At 36.6% G+C, this 25,659-nt stretch overlaps 1 long non-coding RNA gene across 1 annotated transcript in view; it reads left to right on the top strand.

Annotated features, from left to right (window-relative positions):
• Positions 1 to 25,659, top strand: part of LOC125961650 (uncharacterized) — a 109,621-nt gene that overhangs the window by 32,759 nt on the left and 51,203 nt on the right. The window contains exon 2 of the long non-coding RNA XR_007472625.1: positions 22,940 to 23,041. This is a non-coding gene — a long non-coding RNA (uncharacterized LOC125961650). The remainder of the gene's footprint in view (positions 1 to 22,939; positions 23,042 to 25,659) is intronic.

Genomic DNA, 25,659 nt, shown 5'->3' with positions numbered 1-25,659 from the left:
CTTTTAAAGTACTGTTCGTAAGAGTGAAATATTTTCAGTTTTCCCAATTGCTTTTGTATTCTAAAATTATGTTAAAAATCATATTCTTTTTTCTATCCACTTTTACTCTTCTGCCTCTAAATGGAATAAGAAAAATACAATATTGCATTTTGGACTAGGTAAAAAAAAAAACCTAAAATGTACAGATTTTCAATTTTAAATGTGAATATACATAAAAGGTTGGCAATGCTTGGTTATTTTGGACTTTCTAAAATTATTTTTAAGTTATCATGGTTGCTCTACTTTTTCATCTAATATATAACACATAACTTTGAGAAAGATTGTAATTTGCTAAATTGATATATAATTTATAACCTTCAGAAGTGAATTCTGAACTCTTTCATGTGTTATCAATAGTCTATAATTAGTTTTTAATTTTTGAATTTCTAATATTTTTCCAAATTTCATTCTTCATATTCTGGCTTTCATTATATGTGTTTAGAACAATGAATGGTAACTATATGCTTTCAGAAGTACAGAAAGCAATGATTCAGATTCAAGAAACACAGTGAATCCCACCCTTTATCAATGAATTAATATTCTATCTCTTTTCAAAAATTATTCAGTGTGTTGACATGATATTCCTATTCCTCCACAGCCATGATTTCTTAAGATTCTTTCCTTTCTTTTGGGAAATTTTTGCTTCAAATTCACTTGTATTAGCCTTCTTTGGTATCTAGAATGCATCTGAAAGCATAAATCTATATATAGAAACTAAGGTTTCTATATTTAGGTCCTTGTATTCTAAGATAAGACAGGAACATATAATTGGTATATTCTACTTGACTGTTTTGGTTAATAATTTTGATAAATGTACAAAAAATTAGTGGTCTTTGTTCATTAGTTAGTTTCAGGGAAAGAGATTTCCAGTGCTATTCTGTCACTGATAACTTTCTTTTTGGTCTCTCTCTGAACTTCAATATCTTCATATGTAAAATGAAGCAAAGTGGACGATTTTAAATTTTCTTAATATAGGTAAGATTTGTTTTCTTATTAGCCATGACACCAGAATGTTATGTGTCTGAAAACAAAACAATTTATGTGTACAAAATGAAGGCTTTTTAAATTCAAGACTGTTTTAATGGCTACTGTATTTAACTTCATTTGCCTATATTCCTAGTAATGTTATAGTCAACGACAAATAGTAACTGTAGAAATGGTTCCATTATATCTTAATTTTACACAGTCACATTTAAAAAATAGGTGAGCAGTTTTATAAGCACTCAACTCTACATATGTGTTTTTCATAGCTAGTTTTTTCTTGAATTTTATTTATTTTTGTATACAGCAGGTTCTTATTAGTTATCTATTTTATACATATTAGTGTATATATGTCAATCCCAATCTCCCAGTTCATCCCACCACCCCCACCCACCACCACTTTCCCCCCTTGGTGTCCATATGTTTGTTCTCTACATCTGTGTCTCTATTTCTGCCCTGCAAACTGGTTCATCTGTACTATTTTTCTAGGTTCCACATATATGCATTAATATATGATATTTGTTTTTCTTGCTGATTTCACTCTGTATGACAGTCTCTAGCTCCATACATGTCTCTACAAATGACCCAATTTTGTTCCTTTTTATGGCTGAGTAATATTCCATTGTATATATGTACCACATCTTCTTTATCCACTCATCTGTCAGTGGACACTTAGGTTGCTTCCATGACCTGGCTATTGCAAATAGTGCTGCAATGAACATTGGGGTGCATGTGTCTTTTTGAATTATGGTTTTCTCTGGGTATATGCCCAGTAGTGGGATTGCTGGGTCATATGGTAATTCTATTTTTATTTTTTTAAAGCTAGCTGGTTTTTGAAGACTTTTTACTAGGCATTATAGAATGCCTGAATAACAGGGATAAAGTAAATGTCCATTTAAGTGTGATTTAGAGTTTTTGCAAAGGAGAATGTAGTCAAAAGCAGTTCTTTTAATGAACTTAAACATAGAAATGATTGTTTAAAAGCCACACTGATGAATTCTTTATAACACTTATCCTGAAGTAACACGAGAAGCTATAATAGCATCGTACATACCACATGTGTAGAGAAGTCACATTAGAAAATTTCTAGAGGCTAAGTCATTTTTTCCTTTCTAAGTTTGAGCTTCAAACCAAAGCTGTTTTGACTGCAACTCCATCTCTACATACACACAGATAAAAGAATAAGTGGTATTATCAGGCAATAAACATTGTTTTAAAGTTATAATCATAGTAATACCATGATCAGATGTCACTTCTTCCTTGTTGATGTTATACTAGAGATATTATATCATTCTTTCATTTAACAGATATTTATTGGGGTCCTCCTATTACATTAAATGTAACAAACCTTGCCTAGCTAAACCTTATTTAGTCTAAATTCAGTGTCAGATTCTTGTCATAATAAGGATGACTACATATACTAGTTTTTTTATTGTTGTATAAGAAATTACCTTTAAGTAGTGGCTTAAAACAACAGACATTTTTTATCTAAAAATTTCTGTGGATCAGGAGTCTGAACACAGATTAGCTGTGTTCTCTGAAAAACTGAGGTCAAGGCTTTCTTCAGGATTGGGTTCTCATCTGAATACTCAACCAGGGAAGGATCCATTTGCAAATTCACTTAGGTTCTATCACTGCCATAATTCATTTCCTTGTGGTTGTGGGACTGAGGGCCTCATTTTCTTGCTGGCTGTCAGGCTATTGTCTGCAAGCTCCTCTCAGTTCCTAGAAGCTACTCCCAGTTTCTTAGCACATGAGTCTCCCAACATCACTGCTTGCTTCATCAAAGTCAGCAAGAGCAAGAGAGATTCCTGCTAAATGGGAGCTATGATCTTACGAGCATAATCACATACATGCAATTATGTATATTCCTTTGCCTTTGTTGTATTTTATTGGTTAAAAGCAAGTCACATGTCTTATTCATACTCAAGGAAAGGAAGTCACACAAGGCCATGGACATCAGGAGGTAGGGGTGATAAGAGACACTTTAAGAGTCTGTCTGCCATACTATGCAAAACTAACAATCTAGGTATGAGCAATTCATTTGCAAATAAATACATGAACAAAAATAAAAACAGTAGGTGTAGTTCAAATATTCTTGCCTGTAAATTAGGAAATTTGGCCTACTGTATGGCTTTCAGTAACCTGAGACACCTCTTTGGACCCATACGGGATTGAGTTCACATCTGAAAATTGGACTAGAATGATTGCTAAAATTCTTTTCAGCTTTAGACTTCTACAAGGCCTAGAATATTTGGAATGCATAGAATTATTCAATGAACTATATGTTTTACTTTTTTAACCCAGATATTTATTCGGAAGTTTAAGTCTTCTTAATAGTTTACAACAAAAAGACCAAATCTGTCAGGATTTCAATTTAATTTAAATGCATTTTTGAATGTCTACTCTAAACAGGTCATGGAACTTAGTAAAATTAATGATTAAGAAGGTAGTTTCTAGGGACTTCCCTGGCAGTCCAGTGGTTGAGAATCTGCCTTCCAATGCAGGGAACACGGGTTTGATCTCTGGTTGGGGAACTAAGATCCCACCTGCCGCGGGACAACTGAGTGCAGGCACCACAACTAGAGAGCCCATGCACCACAACTAGAGAGAAACCCGTGCGCCACAACGAAAGATCCTGCATGCTGCAACTAAGACCTAACGCAGCCCCAAATAAATAAATAAATAAATAAATAAATAAATAAATAAATAAATAAATAAAAGAAGGTAGGTTCTAGAGTTAGATGCTTGAGTTCAAATCCCAGGCTCTTCCTCTCATCAGCTGAGTGACACTGGGCAAAATATTTAATCTCTCTTCATTGATAACATGAAATGACAATAATACCTAGCTTATAAGATTGTTGCTTCACAAATATTAATTATTTAAATATTAGCTGTTGTAGATTTTATTATCATTAAAATATAATATGCCATTTATGTTAGGCAAGAGAAATACATGCAAGGGGAATAATAAAGTTTCTCTGCCTTGAAGGAACTCACAGAAATGGTGCTTTGTTGAAATATTTTCCCTTCTAGGTAGAATATGTCATTATAAAAATGTTTTATCTCTCTTGAGATTTATCAGTAATCAGGATATAGTTAAAATTCTTGTTTAATTTGATAAATATGGTTATATTAATAATTGAGTAATATCTGTTGGATTTTATCCAACATTCTCAACAAGAATTAACCAGGGCAAGTTTTTTTTTAATGTAAAAATAATATCGGCCTTATGAAATGTTCATTTTGATTCTATATATTCTGTTCTTTTGTGAACAGATTTCCAGGTATAACACTTCATGGTTATTAATAAATGGGCCATACATAAATTATGCATTAAGAAAAAATGAAAGGCAAAAGCACTGAGCATCCCTTTTGCTAGTTACGGGAAACAATTTCACTGTCTGACACCAAAGACAAGACAGTTAGTGTAATTTCATACAATTACAAGCAGCCAGGTTCGTACCCCACTTCATCTTTCACTCTCTTTTGTTCTCTACACAGAAAAATCACATGGAATGAGAAATAACCATGAAGGGATAGCTATTTTGATCTGCAAGAGAATCCTTAACTGTACACATTTTCTGAAATTGTTTTTACCACCTGGTCTGAGTTTTTCAGGCTTTGAACTTCTCCTATGACACAGGGACAAACTCAAAAGACCCAAAACTACCACAGTCAGATACTTAAAAACTCTAGTGAAAGTGAACATCTTTGCTGTCTCATAAACACATAATATGAATGGAATGAAGCAAGGCAAATATTGATGTGTTTCATGAATATGTGAATATGTGGGTGTCTTTTGAGGGTACTTGACCAATGAGAGATGGTAGAAAGGTGGATCTACTGGTAAGTGTCTCTGTATTTATTTTATTTTTATTTTTTGGTCACGCCACACAGCCTGCAGGATTCTTGTTCTCTGACCAGGGACCGGGCCCAGGCCCTCAGCAGTGAAAGTGCAGAGTCCTAACCACTGGACCACCAGGGAATTCCCTCTGTTTATGTTAACTACAAGGAGAGGAAAGGAGATATCAAAGGAGTTGAGAAGAGAAATACTAGCAAATAGCTACATTCTCAGTTGGTGAAAATCATAGCGAATCTTTTTGCATATGAACCACAATCTGAAATTGTCTTTTTTCTTTACGTATTTCTTTGTTTTATCTCCCTATTTAGAATATCAGATCCGTGATGGCAAGGCTCTTCTATGTTTTGTTCATCACTTTAATCCAATTCCTACAACTGTGTTAGTCTAATGTAGGTGCTCAATAAAAAATTGCTCTATGAATGAACGAGGAATCAAGAGATTTGGATTCTAGTTTTCCTTACAACTAAGTAGCTGAGAGACCTTAGGATTATCATTTAACCTCTTGAAGGATTAGTTTCTTCACCTTTAAAATGATGGAGTAGACTAGATGGCTAATGTTTCTTGCAGCACTAATAGTCACTGATGGCATGCATGTTTCATGGGTTTGTATGATAACCAACCAATGTTTTCACAAGAAACTTCACTTATGTAACAGACTGGACTTGATCAATCTTTTTTGGTTTTCCTGAAACTTTGATCCAAGTTGAAATTATTTATGTTGTTAATTATCAGTTCATTAATGTCTACTTTTTGTTCCTGATTAAACAAAGTTATTTTGGTCTGATAAATCCAGTTTTGGTTATTTACATACCCAAATCACGTAAAATGAAAGATTATCACAACTTACACTGAGGGTTCTTTTAAAAACTTTTTAAAGTGAATGTTTTAAATGGTGAATTTCTAGAAAATTGTAAATACAGATAGATCTATTTGATGAAGGAAAGAGAAAGTTGAGAGATATTTAGTCGTTTCCAAATTTTGTAGTGCTATCAACATCTTGAATGAGTGGACATTAGAAGAATCTTCATTCATCTCTTTTTGTATTCTGTATTGTGAATGTAAAGTTAATATTAAACTAAACTCTTTTGAGTGGATTTGTTAACTGATCATAACTTCACCACGTAGTCAGGTGATTGAATCCATAATTGTGGAAAGGTACTGCTGGTAAAGAACATTTAGGTTCCTTTTGCCCCTCATGAGGATGCTTTAATTTTTTTTTTTTACATCTTTATTAGAGTATAATTGCTTTACAATGGTGTGTTAGTTTCTGCTTTATAACAAAGTGAATCAGTTATACATATACATATGTTCCCATATCTCTTCCTTTTTGCATCTCCCTCTCTCCCACCCTCCCTATCCCACCCTTCCAGGCGGTCACAAAGCACCGAGCTGATCTCCCTGTGCTATGCGGCTGCTTCCCACTAGCTATCTACCTTACATTTGGTAGTGTATATATGTCCACGCCTCTCTCTCGCTTTGTCACAGCTCACCCTTCCCCCTCCCCATATCCTCAAGTCCATTCTCTAGTAGGTCTGTGTCTTTATTCCCATCTTACCCTTAGGTTCTTCATGACATTTTTTTTTCTTAAATTCCATATATATGTGTTAGCATACGGTATTTGTCTTTCTCTTTCTGACTTACTTCACTCTGTATGACAGACTCTAGGTCTATCCACCTCATTACAAATAGGATGCTTTAATTTTTAATTGTCCATGTGTTTCTTTCTCATCAGTGCCTAAGTGTGGTATATAATATTTTAATAAGACCAATATGTAGAATTCCAAATACATTTCATTTCAAATACAAACACCTAAATGTAGTAATAGGAAGGTATTTAATTTCACATTTATTATACTGAAAATACTTTTAAAGTTTTCGATTTTGCTATTGTAATCTCAAATAAGAATGTGAAAAATGAATAATCACTAGGGGATAAATAATGCTACAATATTCATGTTTAAAGAATACTGTTATTTTCATATCTAAAAGCTATGTCTTTTGTTTAGTTGAATTTACTTGCTAATTAAATCTCAAATGCTATTTAAGCATCGTTTGCAAATTTCTAACTTCTGGGCAAATGTATAGAAAATGTGATCTTATAAAACTTGGAAAACATTTATGTTAAGCATTTTTATTGACATGTCTTCCCTCTAGACCATTAGAAAGTAAAGTTAGTCAAAACTGAAGTTCTGAAGAGGAAAAATGAAACTAATAAACTCTACTGACGTTCCACTTCCTAAGAATTTCAGCATACAATTTGCCCATACAAGTTCCATTAAAGTTAATGGGAGTCGTGTGACTAATTCTCTCTGTAGGGTACTAAAAATGTACCCTGCAGTATTAAAAAGTCTGAACCTAATTTTTACTTTCTCTTACTCTTGATTATGTTACACTAAAGATAGATACTTACATTATCACACACATATATAGTAATATTTGTATAAAGATTTGAAAATAATCTATTTGAGGGAGAGGTGGAATTTATATGGGTCAGAGAAGAATTTTAATTAGTGTTGCAAATATGAGTACTGCTTTCATTATAATGATAAAACAAGCATAAGTATCTGTAATTTACCCTCTAGCAATACAAATGAGAACTTAAACCTCAATGAATTCAATAAATGAAACATTTTCAGAACACTTACTTAAAATCAGGTCTACTTTTTAATCAGTCATGTTTTAAGTGAATGCTTATTAATAGAGCATTAATAAAACATGCTTATGGAATGAGATTTCAAGAAAGCAGTGAAATGAACAAAAGACAAAGAAAATGAAAAGATCTAGTGGATAATTTTTAACTTTTTAAAAAAAATTTAGTTTTACTTACATATTTATTTCAAATTAAAGAGTAGATTTTAAATCTTTTTTTCCAGTTATATGTGAAGATAAAACACTACAGATAATATTGCCTATGAATTCATGACCCTTTTACACTGCCCAAGTTCCCTCTGCTTTGACATTTAAACTAAAATATTAATCTCGTTTTTTCCTTTAAATAATTTCTGCCTGACTTCTGTCACTACCTAGGGGAGGGAAGTTATAAGGTTTTACTTTTAAAGAATGCACAAAGAAAAAGAAAACTACATACATGAATAAATATCCCACCATCCATTTTTCACTGAAATCAGCAGCTGTGCTGCAAAAAAGGGACATGCACAAGATATTTCCTAAGCACAAAGGAAACTGGGAAAAACGCAGGCGGTATTGCAGAACAATAAATAAAGCAGCACACTCCCCAAGGGTCCAGAATTTGGTTTAGATAACCTTCCGAATTCTTACCCAACACCAACATAAACTGCAATTAGGACTGATCTTTTTAGGTTATACATTTATCTTCTTCTCTGGATTTTTATTTTAAGATTCTCTGTGTCTAAATTACACAGAATCTCATGAGTGTGGGTAGGTCTGGGGAGAATAATTACTATTACAAGTAAATTCACAGTTTCCAATTTATCGAACTTGTGGTCAGATACTTAGCTATTGAACTTCATCAGATTTCTAGAGGACTTCCAGCTCAAGATCCCATTACTTAGAATTATCTTTGAAGCTTGTAACCTTTTCAGTTTTGTGCTGGTGCTTGCTTCCCTGATCTGTAGGCTTCCACTGAAAAGCTGTAAGCATCCAAACTTCGAAGAGCTCTTTGGACCCGTTGGACTCCGGCTTTCCTGGCTCATCTGTGGCATTGACTTCAACGCGACAGAGGCAGAAGACTGTTTTTGTTTGTTTGTTTTTGTTTGTTTTTTGTTTTGTATTTTTGCAGTACGCGGGCCTCTCACCGTTGCGGCCTCTCCCGTTGCGGAGCACAGGCTCCGGACGCGCAGGCTCAGCGGCCATGGCTCACGGGCCCAGCCGCTCCTCAGCATGTGGGATCTTTCCGGACCGGGGCACGAACCCGTGTCCCCTGTATCGGCAGGCGGACTCTCAACCACTGCGCCACCAGGGAAGCCCCAGAAGATTTTTTAACCTTCATTATTTATAAGTTTACTCTTGAAAGTGAATGAAAAAGTTAAACATGGCTTCTTGGAGGTGTGCTTGGCAGTCTGGGCTATAGATTAGCTAACCAAGCCACGTGACTCTCATAAGGTTTAGCACAGTTCCGACCTGAATTGTTCTGATCCTTGGGCTATCTTGATAAAGCACCACTCTTTTTCCCCTTTTAAAGACATAATAGGGTGTTCCTTGGATTAAAAATAATTTTCCTATACAAATACCTGATTTTTTTAATTTCAAAAAGAATGAAAATCATGTTTAAGATCTTAGAATGCCCTTTGAGATACTAGAAATACCCTAGGATGGTGGGATGATTTGTCACTACTTAAAAAAAAAAAAAGTGATACTCAGCAGGATGAGTTGAGAGGACTGCAGCTCAGACTCTGAATTAGGTACAAGGTACCAAGAACATGCAGTGGCCTGAAATGTTACACCAAAGAGCGTGTGTGTTGATGTTTAGCAGAAGAACAAATCCTTTCTCATTATGAAGGACAGTGTGTCTACTGTGAGTTTGGGTCTGATACTCTTCTTTTCATCACTTGAATTCTGTGGCTCCACTTCTATTTCTCACTCTGATGCATATCCACATGGGCCCGTGTTGGTTCAGGATTATTTGGTCCTTCTTTTGTATCAGGCTGGAAAAGTGCTCTTCTTTTTCTCCCATAGCACCCCAATTATACTGAAATTATTATTATTTTTGTTTTGTGGTACGTGGGCCTCTCACTGTTGTGGCCTCTCCCATTGCGGAGCACAGGCTCCAGACGTGCAGGCCCAGCGGCCATGGCTCACGGGCCCAGCCGCTCCGTGGCATGTGGGATCTTCTCAGACCGGGGCACGAACCCGTGTCCCCTGTATCGGCAGGCAGACTCTCAACCACTGCGCCACCAGGGAAGCCCCTGAAATTATTTTTCTTAGGAGCCTGTCTCTTTCCTTAAAATGTAAGTACCCTAAGGATAGGGACCATGTTTTGCCAATGTTTACAGCCTGTCTCCTAATGGGTGCTCAAACATTACTTAGTGGAATAGCATGGCATGCACGCTTCCAAAAGTTCTCAGTCTTTCGACCTGTAATTGCTACACATTGAATTTTTTAATAGAGAGACTTCTATCAAGGATATTTCTTTCAGTTTAGCTATTTCTGCCCCAATTTGCTATCCCATCTTTCTGTACTAGGTTTAAAGGTGAGGCTCTGCCCCCATTACATGAGAGTGTCCTCTGCTAAAGCCTTCTGCAAAACATGTCCTCCAAGATGCTTGCCTGTGCTGACCATCTCTGGATTCTCCTACCTTTGTGCATGTTCCAAATATGTTATGGGAGTAGAAGCCAGAGACCCTGGCACAAAGGGCTCCCTTTACAGCCTTCCTTGTGGCAGGGACGGCTAGGTCTGCATTACCATGTGTTATGTGATGATTCACTTCACCCCAATTTGCCCTTTGGGAACTGCTGTGAAAACTTCTTTTGTACAGTAAATCATGACAGCATTTGGCCTTCATTTGGGGGTGAATGCATGGTTTATATATTAAAGCCATTTCTTTTTTCCCTTTAGAAATACCATGTGGCATCAATTTGTTTGTAAGCACAAATCAAATGGCAGTTTGGGATACTCCAGATGATCCAGAATACGCTGTATTAAGTTTTTAAAGGTGATCAGAGCAGCAAAAACCTAGCATCGAAAATAAATGTTAGAGACGACTTGAATCCCCAAGAATACATTCATATACCCACAGAGTTTCTCAGATGCTTAGAGAAAATCTGTCCTGAAACTTTCAAATTAGGGCGTTAATAATATAGGTCACAAGTTAATATACTATTTAGAAATATACATTTTCCACGCGCGTGTGTGTGCATGTGTGTATGTGGGGGCGGTGCGTGTGTGTGTCTCTGCCGGCTGAACTCGTTTGTTCCACCCAGTCAGCAGAATTTTATACTATTGATCTTCAGCCACAGGTGAGACTAGGATATAGCACAAGAAGCATCGTCATTTTCATAGCTTCAACTTTTGAAATGTGTCAGATATGGACAAATATGGTAATTCCCTGAGTAACAGCTCACTGCTCTACCTCTAGCCCCAGGGAATAATCCAGGCTCTGTGCTATGGGTTTCCAAATTCATCCAACCAGCCATACTTGTGGCTCTTGTGGTTGGTCTGTGGCCTGAAGCTTAACTTGCCCAGCAGTTCTGATTCCCAAAATAAGCTCAGGAAGTTTGTGACCATGTTTGATTTGTTCCAAAGGGGCTGCCATATATTTAATGAGGTTGTGAACATACACTAAGATTTGTATATGGCTCATCAAATAAAATACATCTTCAACCCTCTTTTCACTTCAGTACGTGGTTTGGAGTGGGCTGTTTTACAAGCACATGTGTTTATCATATGGCTTTATTTGGGGACAAACATCACTTCTTATATTTAGGATACAATTTCTGAGTAGCTGAACGCTGCTTCATTCCTCCCTACTAGAGAAAAAACATTAAGCTGGATAGTCCTTTCCCCTTACTCTTGGCAGGTTTCTTTGGATGCGGAGGTGTTTTATTTAATTCAAATGTGCCCTTCTTGCATGGTAGGGGAAGAAAAACCCTGTGGCTTAAAGTCCTTTTCACCCAGAAAAGCGTATAATGAATGTTTTCCTGTGTGCAAACAGGAATAGGGAACCTCTTATCAATTACATGCATTGATGAGAGCAATGTGTTCCACTGGCTTGTGTGCCAGATTAGGAGCTAGGAGACCTTAATCTCCCTCTGCTGCTCAACCTTTCTAGGACATTAGACAAGTCATTTACCTTTCAGGTCACTGGCTTTTATTTTTCTACAAAATATCTGTCCCTCGTACAATAAAAGGAGGAATTGTGACTAATACTGATAATTGCTATAAAATGCATTTTGCTTTTCTGAGTCTCTATGATAACATATAGAGCAACAGAGGTGGTCTTTTACTAAATGAAACTTGGCAAGTGGTTAAATGACTCACCCAGTATCTTCCGGTTTACTATATAATGTAATAAACCACATTCTATGAATAAACCAAATAGATAAAGTGTCTTTCATTGGATGGTTCAGACCCAATCCAATAAAGCAGAATATTCCATGGAGTTTATTTCCTGTAATTGCAGGAGATAAAATTGATTTCCCCACTTTTTTCCTCATTTTTAATTTTTCTCCCAGCTTTTGCTACTGTTACTGATTGTGAAAGAAGACTAGAAATAGAATTTGTCATGAAATTTAAAACTTCACAAGCCTCATGGTGATTTTTTTGAAAAAAAATGTTAAGTTGGTAGTCTGTATGAAATTCTGATGTGGACTCATTCCTTAGAACTTTACAAGGAAAGAAGAAATGTGTGAAATGGAAATTGTACCATCTTGTCTTGAAGCAGAAGACTCATCTGGAAGCTCCTGGCATTCCTCAATAAAATTCAAATGATATTGAAAAGTTAATGTGGTCCCTTTGGCTTCTCCTTGGTCTGGGTCAAGGATTCAGCCAGTGCAGCCACTGCGCTTAGGGGGTAGGGAGAAGGATTTGGCTGGCGCTGCTGGTGAGTTGGGCAGGTAATTTACATGAGCAAGTAAGTGTGCTGAGGATAATGAGAGCCAGGTACTATCCTTGAAACTTTTCTGTAAAACTGTATATATTTCAAAATAAAAAGTAGAATAAATTAGTTAGTGTGGTTAAGGATCTTAGTTTTACCAGAAGAACAGCTTACTTTATATTTATCTCATGTAGAACATTATATATATACATATATAATATATGTACATACATATATATGCTTTATATTTTCTTTTTTTTTTTTTTTTGTGGTACGCAGGCCTCTCACTGCTGTGGCCTCTCCCGTTGTGGAGCACAGGTTCTGGACGCGCAGGCTCAGCGGCCATGGCTCATGGACCCAGCCGCTCCGCGGCATGTGGGATCCTCCCGGACCGGGCCACGAACCCGTGTTCCCTGCATCGGCAGGTGGACTCTCAACCACTGCGCCACCAGGGAAGCCTCTATATTTTCTTTATGTTTTTCATGTATGCATACCTTTATGGGTATATTCTTATTGTTCCAGTTACTCTAAGATTCTGATACATTTCAGAGCAAAAGAATGTACTTAACAAAGCAGTTCAGCAAGACAATAAAAAGGAAGACTTTTGGATGTGTAAAAGATTTATTCAAGTCTTAACAGGTATAATATATTGACCTAAATGAACCATCAGGATGGATTTGATTACTAAATTAGGATTAAGTGAAAAGAGAAATATATTCGTTTGTTCTGATTTTTGAAATATCACTCAATTAAAACTTTCTCTAATGAAAATGAGTGCATTACATAAGTCTGCTTAAGAGAAAGTCTGATTTGTTTCCTGGCTATTAATGAATGCTTTATGTGACTATTTACTCTTCTATGAAATAAAAAGAGACGTTCCCACAGCAACCGCAACCGTAGACGTTGATATTTTTCTCGTTTTTCTGACAGAGGATTTAATGCGCACCTTATACTCCTCTTTTAAGTGATCAGAAACAGACTTTGGAAATTTTTTAGGGAAAATATTTCCGTTCACATTTTCCCCTCAAGTTAATTTCATCTACTCAGAAACACAAAGTACTGCATCTAAGCTAGTTTTCCTTCTTAAAATTCGATTTTAAATAAATGAAGCGGTACCTAAAGTGTTTCTGACGTAACTCATGACACATGATGCTCTTCACTTGGCCACAAAAACATAGTAAGGTCCTTGTGGTGAGGTGACACCCTTTTTGAGCAGATGTACCCTGTACAAGCTGAGTTAAAATAAGGTATTGCTGCTATTGGCTTGAAGGTTCTATTTTGAAAAGGAGGAAGGAAGTTCTATTTTTAAAAAAAAAAATAGGTAGAATGGGGCTTCCCTGGTGGCGCAGTGGTTGAGAGTCCGCCTGCCGATGCAGGGGATATGGGTTCGTGCCCCGGTCCGGGAAGATGCCACATGCCGAGGAGCGGCTGGGCCCGTGAGCCATGGCCGCTGAGCCTGCGCGTCTGGAGCCTGTGCTCCGCAACGGGAGAGGCCACAACAGTGAGAGGCTCACATACCGCAAAAAACAAAAAACAAAAAAAAAAAACAGCACAATGTATTTTGTGAGATGTAAGCTCTGAGCTGGAGTACTGCATGAGCACTGTATTTAGTAGTCGGCAAAGACGCTACTGTTCTGCAAAACAGATAAAACCGTTTTTCATATGGAAGTTGAAAGAGTTTTTAAGATACAGTGTTTAAAGGATTGTTTGTCTCTTGACAAATTAATGAAATGGTGAAAGCGGTGTTAGCATGAGGTATCCACTCCAAAATCTTCACCTTGGCATGGCATTGTGTGCAAAAACAGCTCTTAAGGCAAAAGTACCTTTTGAAAACCCACTCTTCCCATTCCAAGCTCATCTTCAATGACAATGTGGTTACTACAAAATAAAGGACTGTTATCTTCTCTTCATTCAGACCTGGGGAGCCACTGAATGCCCAGCCCCATAGCTCATCAATGTCTACAGTATTTACTGAATTCAATGGGGAGGAAGGTGACAGGAGTGGCATAAAGCTAATTGGAAACAAATTTTATCAAACTACCCAGAAGTATATATTTTAATCTGAAGACCAAGTGAATTCTTCAGTTTGAATGTCAGACTAATTTATTTGTGTTTTTATAGTTCAAATAAAATATAAGGGAATATCTCTGTTCCCCTTACTACATACTTACTTTGTCCTTTCTAAAATCTTACTATGGCTACCATCAAAAGTCTACAAATAACAAATGTTGGAGAGGATGGAAGAAAAGGAAATCCTCTTACAAATGTTCGTGGGAATGTGAATTGGAACAGCCACTCTGGAGACCAGTATGGAATTTCCTCAAAAAACTAAGAATGGGACTATTATATGACCCAGCAATTCCACTCCTGGGTATATATCCTGAGAAAAATGACAACACAAATTTGAAAAGATACATGCACCCCGATGTTCATAACAGCACTGTTTACAATAACCAAGGTATGAAAGCAACCCAAGTGTCTATCAACAGAAGAATGGATAAAGATGTGATATACAATAGAAGGTTACTCAGCCATAAAACAAAGAATGAAATTCTTCCACTTGCAGCAATGTGGATGGATCTAGAGATTATTATACCTAGTGAAATAAGTCAGACAAAGACAAATATTGTGTGATATCACGTATGTGGAATTTAAAAAATATACATGCAAAACAGAAACAGACTCACAGATATAGAACATAAATAGTGGTTTATTTTCACCAGTGAGGAGAGGGAAGAGGGGAGGGGCAAGATAGGGGTATGGGATTAAAAGACACAAACTGCTATATATAAAATAGATAAGCAACAAGGATATATTGTACAGCAGAGGGAATTATAGTATTACCTTGTGATAACTTTTAATGGAATATAATCTGTAAAATACTGAATCACTATGCTGTACACCTGAAACTAATGTGATATTGTAAATCAACTACACTTCAATAAAAAATCTGTTCAGGTACAAAAAATAAAATCTTTTTTTTTTTTTTGGCCACGCCATGCAGCATGTGGGACCTTAGTTCCCCGACCAGGGATCGAACCCACACCCCCTGCACTGGAAGTGTGGAGTCTTAACCACTGGACTGCCAGGGAAGTCCCCCCAAATAAAATCTTAACAACAAGATTTTTGGATTCAGAATTATTAGAAAATTTCTTCTTCAAGGTGTTCTCTCTATAGTAGTTCTATGTGAAAAAAGGCATATGTATGTATAAATAGATACAGATCTATCTATATATGCATATATAAAACAATTATCAATTGTAATACTTTGTAATGCAAATAAAAATATGACCATTTTATTATGAAATATTCTAATAGCAAGGAGTGATCTAATGATCGCTCCTCTAATGATCTCTCCCCTAAATGCACTCCCATATACTATTTTGTCAACAGACTGACTATTGTTCCTATATACAAGACTCTTATTTTGCAGGTATTTTTAAATGTAACTCAAGGGACTTTTTGTAGATGAAAAGATTTCACGCAGGGTCTTCATAAACCTATTCTTCAGACTCCCTCAAGGGATGTAGGTTGTGCTATCATTTTGGGTCACTAGAATCCCTAGTGAGATCAGGCAGCCGCCTGATTCTTGTAGAAAATTCCACCCTTGAGAGATCACCTACTTAGGAATTTCTGGAGGAAATCCCATAGGATTTCTCTTAGGTTAGATTTCCTTACACAAAACCTGGTCCTCCAGTGGAGAACTTGACAGGGAGGCTAGCACTTCTAGTCTGAAGAATGGGAATGGGTGAGAAGGAAAGGGGTGGCAATTTTCTTCATGGACAGTGATTTCTGCTGCCTTAACTTGGTGCCAAAGAGCCAGGCAGATATTCAACGAGGTTGTGAACAATAGCAGAGGTCCTATATTTAAGAGAATCCCACAATGCTGGCTCTGAGAAGCAGCTGAGAAGCAGGTGGCTCTCTCAGTCAACACTCTAAGTATGTAAGCCAGGTTGATGTAAAAAGATAAAATCCCCAAGGTCACACCAGCCCAGATGGTGTACTGCAAAATGATATAAGGGCAACTGGAAAGCCAGTCTCTTCCCTTGATGAACCTGTATGCAACTAATGTCTCAAGGCATTAAAAACTAAGCAAGCAGGTGATAGTTATAGGCAACAATGGAAAAACTGCTTTAAAGAAAGGTGGTGAATGTGGGAGTTAGGCGTGTGGTCAAGTAGGTATTAGGAAAGCTGCAGAGCTGCTATTGGACATTTATCATGCACATTAACATATGAATGAAATTGAGAATGCTCTTTTAATCTGTCCTGCATTTCCCAAACTTCTTTCACCACATAACCTGTTCTTTTTATATAAAGGGAAACACCCAGGAAAACCATAATATATTAGGGAACCCTAATATAAAGCCATACAAACAATAGCTATATATCAAGTACTAGGTGAATCCGTAAAGCTGGAAGGGACACAGAGTAAGAGAACGATTAAAAATGGCCTGAATTCCAATTTGTTGATTATATACTGTGTGTCATGCACAGTGGATATTTTTATACATAATAAGAAAGATATATTGAGTACTTACTGTATGTCAGGCACTGTTACAAGCAATTTACAGTCATTATTTGATTCAATATGTATTCATCCCTATGAGGTGTAGGCCATTAATATTCCCACATTATGCACACGAAAGTGAGGCTTAAAGAAGATAAATGACACGTCCTTAGTAAGAAGGTAGTAACTTGATTCCATCGTATCAGCCGTATTTACAACTAACCATTACACAAGGTGTTAAGACCAATACTAATATTATGAACAAAGACCAAAAAAGTAAAGTTCTTCATTTAACTGATGGAAGGGTTGTGTTACAGAAAAGATATTGGTGGATGGTCACAGAGTTAACAGCTATAATTATACATGACCTGCTGGAAGATGGGGAAAGAGTAACAAAAATACCACCATTTCTTCTGGAGACAGTTCACAGGAGAATTTGGGAAAGTTGCTTTCTTATTCATTTGAGAAGGTTGTTATTATTCTTCAACTTGTAAGACAAACAAAACGGGAATAAACAGATATTGTTGTTGTTTTCTGAAAAAATAGACTATATTCAAAATAAGTATCACCTGACCATGTCAAAATGATTGCACACTGTTTTCAAATGTTGGCTCCTAATACAAAGATTGTAAGGATTCAGTCCATTGGATGAGATGTTGTTTTTAGAAGCGATCTGCCTTCTCTGTTCATTCATATCCAATTCGAGAAAGAGGAAATTATTCTGGAATCTTTTTTCTCATTATGGTCTTGATGTGAAATTCATTTCGTGGTTACTGAGCATCTTGAAGATACAGTGGATGGTTGCAACTACATATTCCTCTCTGGCGATTTTACTACAACTGCTCAAATAACACATGATAAAATGTTTTAGATTGCATGTTATTTATTTTACTTGTCTTAATGTGAATTTACTTAGAGTTTTCAGCAGAAATTGTGTTGTAGAATGTAAAAATAGTATTCTAAAATTCTATAAAATGTGAATAATTCAGAAATAAAAAATCTATAAAAATTCATAAACATGGCTTGAATGTATAATAATAAAAATACATAAAAGATGATTTTTATAATATCTTTCTCCTCTATTTAATCTTCTCTGCCCCCACAAAATAGCATACCTTGAGGTAGACAGAAATACATTAGCTATGTTTAGGTTATCATTTTAAAGAGGCCAGGACCTAGTAGAAAATAATATTTGAACAGGAAATAGAATTGTGACTTCCAGATTTCCATTTTAAGGCCTTAGAGGCTAGGAGGTAACTGTAATTAATGATTAGAATAACAATCATAAATCAAATCCATTCCAAAGAGAAGTTGATTTTTTCTGACTTAGGCAGGCTTTCTTCCAAAGTTTGAAAGGTTTTTAAAAGTTACTTTACCTGGAAAAATATTTTTATTAGATGGCAACAATTTTACTCATACTCTCTATAGATTTCCATATCTAAATTGTGATTCTTCTTAAAGCAGAATTTAAAACATATACTTTAGGACATTATTTGCATTTTTATTGATATATGAACATCTCCAGAATAATTTATTTCAGGCCTGTCTAGCATTAGTTTGGGTCTAGAAAGGAGGGGCAAGATGGATGACATGCTCCAGGTAAATTTAGTCCTGAAAATATAGATCCTGAAATACTTTGCACTAGTTTTCAGTTAAAACACTGCAGTACACGGTCTTGGATAAATATACGCATTTTCCAACTCATGGCAAACTAATTGCTCCTCGTACATAAAATGTAACAATATTAGCAGTTGTCTTATAATGTGTTGACTTAAATTTCTGCAGAAAAGAAGATGCTGGCTGGCTAGTAATATTGCGTTGGAACACCCTGGAGTATGCAGATCGTCCTGGCACAGTCTCTAGCAGCAGACTACCCAGCCCTCACCTTATCCTCATCTGTTCAACACAAAAAGTGAAGGTGTGTCTTTCCAATTTACAGATGACCCCAGACTGAGAGACACAGAGATAAAGATGAGACAGAGAGAGAGAGAGAGAGAGAGAGAGAGAGAGTGAGAGTGCACAAGAGAATGTCGTTGGAAGACCGAATTAGAACTAAAGCATATCACAGCTGTTTTCTGGGTTAAATATAAAAGCTTGAGTGGAAGCTTGAGAAGGGAGTGTACATTGAAAGGCTTAGGAAATTTACATAGAAGAACATCACGGTAAAAATGAATGAGGGTTTTTTTGTTGGCAGCAAACTCAATAAACCAACAATAAAATGAGGGGATCCAGTTGCTTGCTTTTTCTGCTGTTAATGTTTTGTTTGTTAATGTTAATGTTGTTAATATTAACAGGGGAAGCATGCCAAAAGAAAAGAAAATGATCATGTCTTGGGAAAACACATTTGGTGCGTGGTCTGTGGTTCTTGTCAGCAGAGGTTTATAGCAAGAAGTACACACTGGCGCATATCAAGGAGAGATTGCTGCCATGGGGGAGGGTTCTAGAAGCAATACTCTACCGGTTTAAAAAGGTGAGACACTTGTTTAAAAAAGCAAAGACTGAGGATATAACAGCTGTCTTCAAATATCTAAAAAATTCTTTCTAGAGAAGAGATTAGGCACATTGCTTATAGTGCTTTAAAAAAGCAATAGGAATAATATGCAAGAGTTGTAGAGAGGGACGTTTTGACAACCCCCTGGGAAGTTTTTTCCCCTAATTATCATTGCCATGTATCAATGGAAGAGTTTGTCTTACAAGGAGGATATAAGTTTTGCGTTACTAGAAATATTCTACATACCTTTACAATTTTGCTTCATTTTTTAAAAAAACAGAACTCCTTTCTAAGATGATGTAGTTTGAAAGTAGAGAGTCTCATATAACATGACTGAAATAGGCCTAAAGAGAGGCATGCTATGGTGTTGCTCTGCTTTTCGTTATCTGGATATAACGACAGTATTGAGAGGAGAGGAAAGATGCAACAGTCTAGTCTCAGGGAGGTTCTGGCGGGATGCAATGCCTGAAGTGGGATTCCTTGCTTTGGTTACATAAAATAAGATGTATTAAATCTTAATCATCCGGGAGGCTGCACCTGTCGTCATGTACTAGGGAACATTGTGTATCTTCACTCTCCAGGTAGAACTTTCTGTTGTAAGTACCTGACATGGAAGCTCTCTCAAGTATTATTATTGGCTGTATTTTTTAAATTTATTTTTGTTCTATTGTATAAAGTCTGTGCTCTTACTTTTAGTGAAAAAGCAATTTTCTGTGGTTCTCAGGAATACCTTATAATACAGCATTCCAAGGCCACTGTTGTCATTGGATTTTCATACTGTTTGATTATTGCATCTTCCTTCACTTCATATTAGCTTGATGACTATATTCTGATTCTTTAAAGCAATGTAAATCTAAGCAGTAAATGCAATGTGTTGTCTTACTGGATTCCCTGTACATTAGGTTGAATAACCCTAGGAATTTTGTTGCAATCGTGTCAAGCCTAATGATGACCTATTCAGCCCTTGTGAACATCATTCAATTACTCATTTCAGCATTGATTTTTCTCATGTTTTTCTTCATGGCATTTAAATGGCTCTCACGTCTTTTCTTTTACTGACGCAGAATGCTATATAATGGCAGAGATGCTTTGCTTCCGGATTCATAATGCTACACTCTGCTTCAAATTCTTTTGGAAACAAATTGGGGTATCAATACATAAATAATGCTATACTTATTTTTAATTGAAATTGCTGCCTTCAGAGAAATGGTATATCAAAAGAATTTTTACTGAAAAATATTTTGAATGACCTTGTACAATAGAAAAAGATTACCAATGCTCTATATCAAGAATAAAATTTACCCCAAACAACTTTTCTATAGACGTATAATGATTAATGGGAAAACAATAAATACATGTAATTTCAAGATCTAACCTTAAAAATAGAAATCATATACCAGTTTCTTAAGAAGAAATTATATTCACACACATTGTGTTTATGAAAGTTGTTTTGGAATAAAAATTCTTTCAACTAAGATCGAATTCATTTACTCACAACAACTACATTTTTTTTCAACCGAATGTGGCATTATACTCTTCAGTAATCTATTTTGCCTTCACTTAAGTAGAGGCAAATCTAGTTTTTTCCCAGAGCATTACCATTTTTCTCCTACCTCTCTTTAGCACACCTCCATTTTACATGAGATATGCACCTTCATATTTTCTTCTCCATGTTATAAAAACTTCCAGAAATGACATTTAAAAAATTACACTGGCCCATTTAACTTCACCTCCACCAATTGTAAGAAATTACACAAAGAGCTATAGTTGTTACTCTGGAGAAACGTGGAACTTTTAACTGACTGGATTTGGTTTCATAAATACTAATAATACTTTAAAAAACATTATTAGAACATTTAATCCATCTCCTTTGTAGTACACTTTTTCTCCCTTTTTAAACTAAGCTTCATACAGTCTCATTTTTAATGTCTCAGTTGAAGGGGCTTTCATAAGCCCTTAAAAGACATCCTGATTTGAATTACTCTTGCTTAGAAAATTATTTCTGATGTTTAACTTACATTCTCCTTTATTCAATTGTAGCTCTTCAGACTATCTTAGAAAATTAATTTTTCTCATAATTCCCCCTTTAAATCATTCTAGGTAATCTCAATATTTCATCTTTCTTAAGCACACAGTGCTCTTTAAATTTGCAGAATATCTAAAGGTGACTAAGATTTCCTTTAATTTTTCATTTTTGACGAAATGATGCAGATGTTTTCATTTAAGTATTATATTTTAATCTCGTAAAAAGGTAAGAAGAATCCCGTAGGACTTTAGAATTTGTAAATTTCCCTGTTTATTTGATATTTCCATTTGGTGTCTAAAACACATCTCAGCGTATGGTGCTCAGAATGGAGCAGTGGATCTTCTTCTCTAAGCGTGATACAAAAATAGAAACCTGGACATCACCCTTTCACCTATGCCTTTCCTCAGCCACCTCACACATTCATTCTAACATAAATCCTGGTGTTTGTAACTGCAAAATGTAATCTGAATTCACCCAGATCTTTTCATCTTGACTGACACCGCTGGTTCAGGCCACCACTATTTCTTGTCTTAATTTTCACAGTAGTCTCCTATCTGGTCTCTTTGTTTCCATTCTCAAACTCTTTCTAACTGATTTTTCACAAAGCAGTTGAGTGAGCTTTTTGTAACCTGTGAGTCAGATCATGTCACTACCCACGTTAACTCTTTCCAAGACTTCCCCTTTGCACCCAGAATAAAATTGGAATTGCTTGGTTTACCAGCTCATGCCTATTTTTCCAACCTCGTCTAACATCAGATTCACATTCTCCTCCACATACCCCGGCACCCACTCCCCGCCACTCCCTAGTAGTGCACAGTACTCTGCTCCAGCAAAACACTTTCCGTCTAAGAGTCTTCTTCTTCTGTTCTTTATGCCTAGAATTCTTTCCCCACAATCTCCACATGGCTGACCTTTTTTCCTTCTTTGGGTCTCAGGTTCTTACTCAGTGAGTCCTTTTCTATCCACCATAACAAAAGTTGACCTCTCTTATTGTCCTATCCTTATTTCATTATAACACCTCTCACAATCTAGAATTACCTTGCGTAATTTCCTTATCTCTTATTTATTTATTATTATTTTTTTTTGCGGTACGCGGGCCTCTCACTGTTGTGGCCTCTCCCGTTGCGGAGCACAGGCTCCAGACGCGCAGGCTCAGCGGCCACGGCTCACAGGCCCAGCCGCTCCGCAGCATGTGGGATCCTCCCGGACCGGGGCACCAACCCGTGTCCCCTGCATCAGCAGGCGGACTCTCAACCACTGCACCACCGGGGAAGCCCTATCTCTTATTTATTTTTACTGCTTTCAGTAGAATATAAGCTTCAGTGCCCAAACAAGCCATTTCTCCAAGGACCCCTGGCTTCTTGTAGTAGGAAATGGTATTTAGAAACCAAGATCTGTGTGCTAGGTGTGCACATGGTTACTGGAGTATCATTATTCAGAGTCCCTCTCAGTGGCTACAGCCACTGTCTATGTAGATCCATGTATATCATATTTACCTCTCTCTTTGTTATTCACAGCCATGGTCTGTATTCTTCAAAAATGTCAAGATCATCTATGACAAATAATGACTGAGGAAATATTCCAGATTAAAGGAGATTAAAAAGACATCATGTCTAAAGGTAATGTGTCCTCTTCGAATGGATCCTGGATTGGTAAAAGCTTATAGTTTTTATATATGGTTATTTACTTTTTTGCAGACTTGACACGCTTTAAATATGGATTGTGGATTAGATAATAATATTGTATACGTGTTAAATATCTTGATTTTGCATCATGGTTATGCATGAGAATGTCCTAGTTCTCAGGAAATATACACTGAAACATTAGGGATAAAATGTCCCCATGTCTGCAACTTACTCTCAAATGAAATGCACACACATCTCACTCCTCTCTCCTCCCCCTGCATCTCTCATCTATCAATAGAGAGAACTAGAGAAAGAGACTAAATTACTAGCAAATGGGGCAAGTTGTAAATAATTACATCTGAGTAAAGGGTATATGAGAGCTCTTGGTTTTACATCCTTTTCAATAAGTTTCTATAAAAGTAAAAATTTACAAAACAATTTCAAAATACTCAGTATGGTTGCATATTTTTATTTTTCCTATTGACACTGCCTGGAATGATTGAAGTTTGAAACTGCATCTTTTCCCTTGGCCAAGTAAAAAGTAAATCAGGTAGCTTGAAGTGAGTAGCAGTACGTGCAACATGCAAAACTGAATTTTTCTCAGAGGACAAATGACAACAAGGTTTGTTAATGCCATTTAATAGTTAAATGGATTTTGTGATTGCTTTATTCAACCATTAGTAGCTTATCAGGTACAAAACCACCCAGAAGGATACTGATGCTTAGTTTTATTTCTTTTCTTTTACAAAGAGAAAATCTTCTAAACAGCTGAAACATGCCTAAAGCAATTTCGAGATGACCCAACTCTCCCCAAGTGACTTCTCAAATTCTTAAGCTATTATCTTTTTGTTAAAACCACTTTTCTAACTTTCTCCCAATTATAACAGCCATATAATTGCTAAGCTAAGATTCCTATAGACTATCTCTGTCAAAGCATCAGGATAGGGAATGATAAACCTCTTAACAAGAACTTAATTCTGATTCTTTTCTGAGATTAATGTCTCTTAGCAACCTATGAAACATTTTATCTGCTGATCCCATCATTTTGAGCACTTTGTTGAACCCTTGAATTGACCTTATACCTGTGTGTTTCCCCTCTTGTTGGTTTTGTTGGTCCAGGTTATATAAAATGAGATTGGCAAACAAAAAGCAGTGTGACCACACATGTCTAAATGTATTTAGCCTTTAACACGACAGTGGATTGTTTATAAACTTATGAACCAGAATGTTTATTTCTATTCTTTGTCTCCTGGGAATTACACATCCAGGAGCTCTGCTCAATGGGTGGCAGGGATGACGAATAAGAGCTTGGTTTTAGCTAAAACAAGGATTTGAGATGAATGAAGGGTCAAAGCTAAACACAGCCCGAGTTGCTCTTGCTGAGGCAGCCTGAGCAGTGAAGCATGCTTTGCAGTCTAACTTTCAAGAGAATGTTCCCGGTTACACTACGCCAAGATGGGTGACTAATTCTAAGAGCATCCAACTTCTCTAAACAAGTTCAAGTATTCTGGCATTGAGTGCTAGGAATACTGGCTGATGGGATCAAAGCAGTACTGTCAATGGTATTAAGAAATTGCTTGTGATACAAATAATTTCACTCACGGTTACTTTCTTCCTATTACCTTCTAGATGTTAGCAAGTGTGGGAGTTTTGCACCTTCTGTCTTTCATCCTTTCTTCTCTATCTCTTCTCATTCAAGGTGACCACATCCACTCCTGTGGCCTTAAATAACACCCATCCTCTGGACAGCCTCAGTTTTTTTTCTGTAGCCCAGACCTCTCCAGACTTGAATTCTAGACCCCTATGCAGAAACTTTCTCATAGTTTCCAGGTGGAATATGTAATAGGCATCCAAAACTCAGTATGCCCAAAATGAACTCCTGATTTTAAGTCTTAAAATCTGTGATTCCTTCCACAGATTCCCAGCTTTAATAATGGGTAACTCCATTCTTCCTGTTATCCAGGACAAAATCATTCTTGATGATTTTCTTTTTCTCACATCCCACATGTAATACCACTGCAAATACAGAGGCATTGCTTTCAAAATATCCAAAAATCAGAGCACTTTTCATCATCATCATCATTATCACTCTAGTCTGGATAACATGAAGTCTTGCCTGGATTATTGCAGTAGCTACTCACTGATCTCCCTTATTCTACCCTTGCTCCTACAGTCCACGTTGACCACAGCAGCCAGAGTGAGCCTTTTAAAATATGGGTTAGATCATGTGACTCCTTTGTTCAAGTCCCTCTGATGGTTAATCCATATTTTATCTCATTGCTTAGAAGTCCCTGCCTGCTGTGGTCCCCCGCCTATCTGGCCTATCTACTACCCCAACCACAACTCCGTCATTCACTCCACCCTCGTCTCACTTTTTTGCTGTTCCTTAAACAACGCAAGCATGCTTCTGCTTTGGCACCTTTGAATTTGCTAATCCCACTGCCTGGGATGCAGCAGATTCTCAGCTTCTACATGTTTCTGCCCAGATGGCGGCTTATCAAAGCGTTTTCCCAACCACTCTTATTTAAAGGATCATCACTTCCATCAATTCTTTATTTTCTATTTCTTTTTTATTGAATTTTATTTTTTTATACAGCAGATTCTTGTTAGTT

This window comes from Orcinus orca, chromosome 17, assembly GCF_937001465.1.
Source record: "Orcinus orca chromosome 17, mOrcOrc1.1, whole genome shotgun sequence".
Classification (NCBI taxonomy): Eukaryota; Metazoa; Chordata; class Mammalia; order Artiodactyla; family Delphinidae; genus Orcinus; species Orcinus orca.
This window is presented reverse-complemented; position numbering and strand designations above follow the sequence as displayed.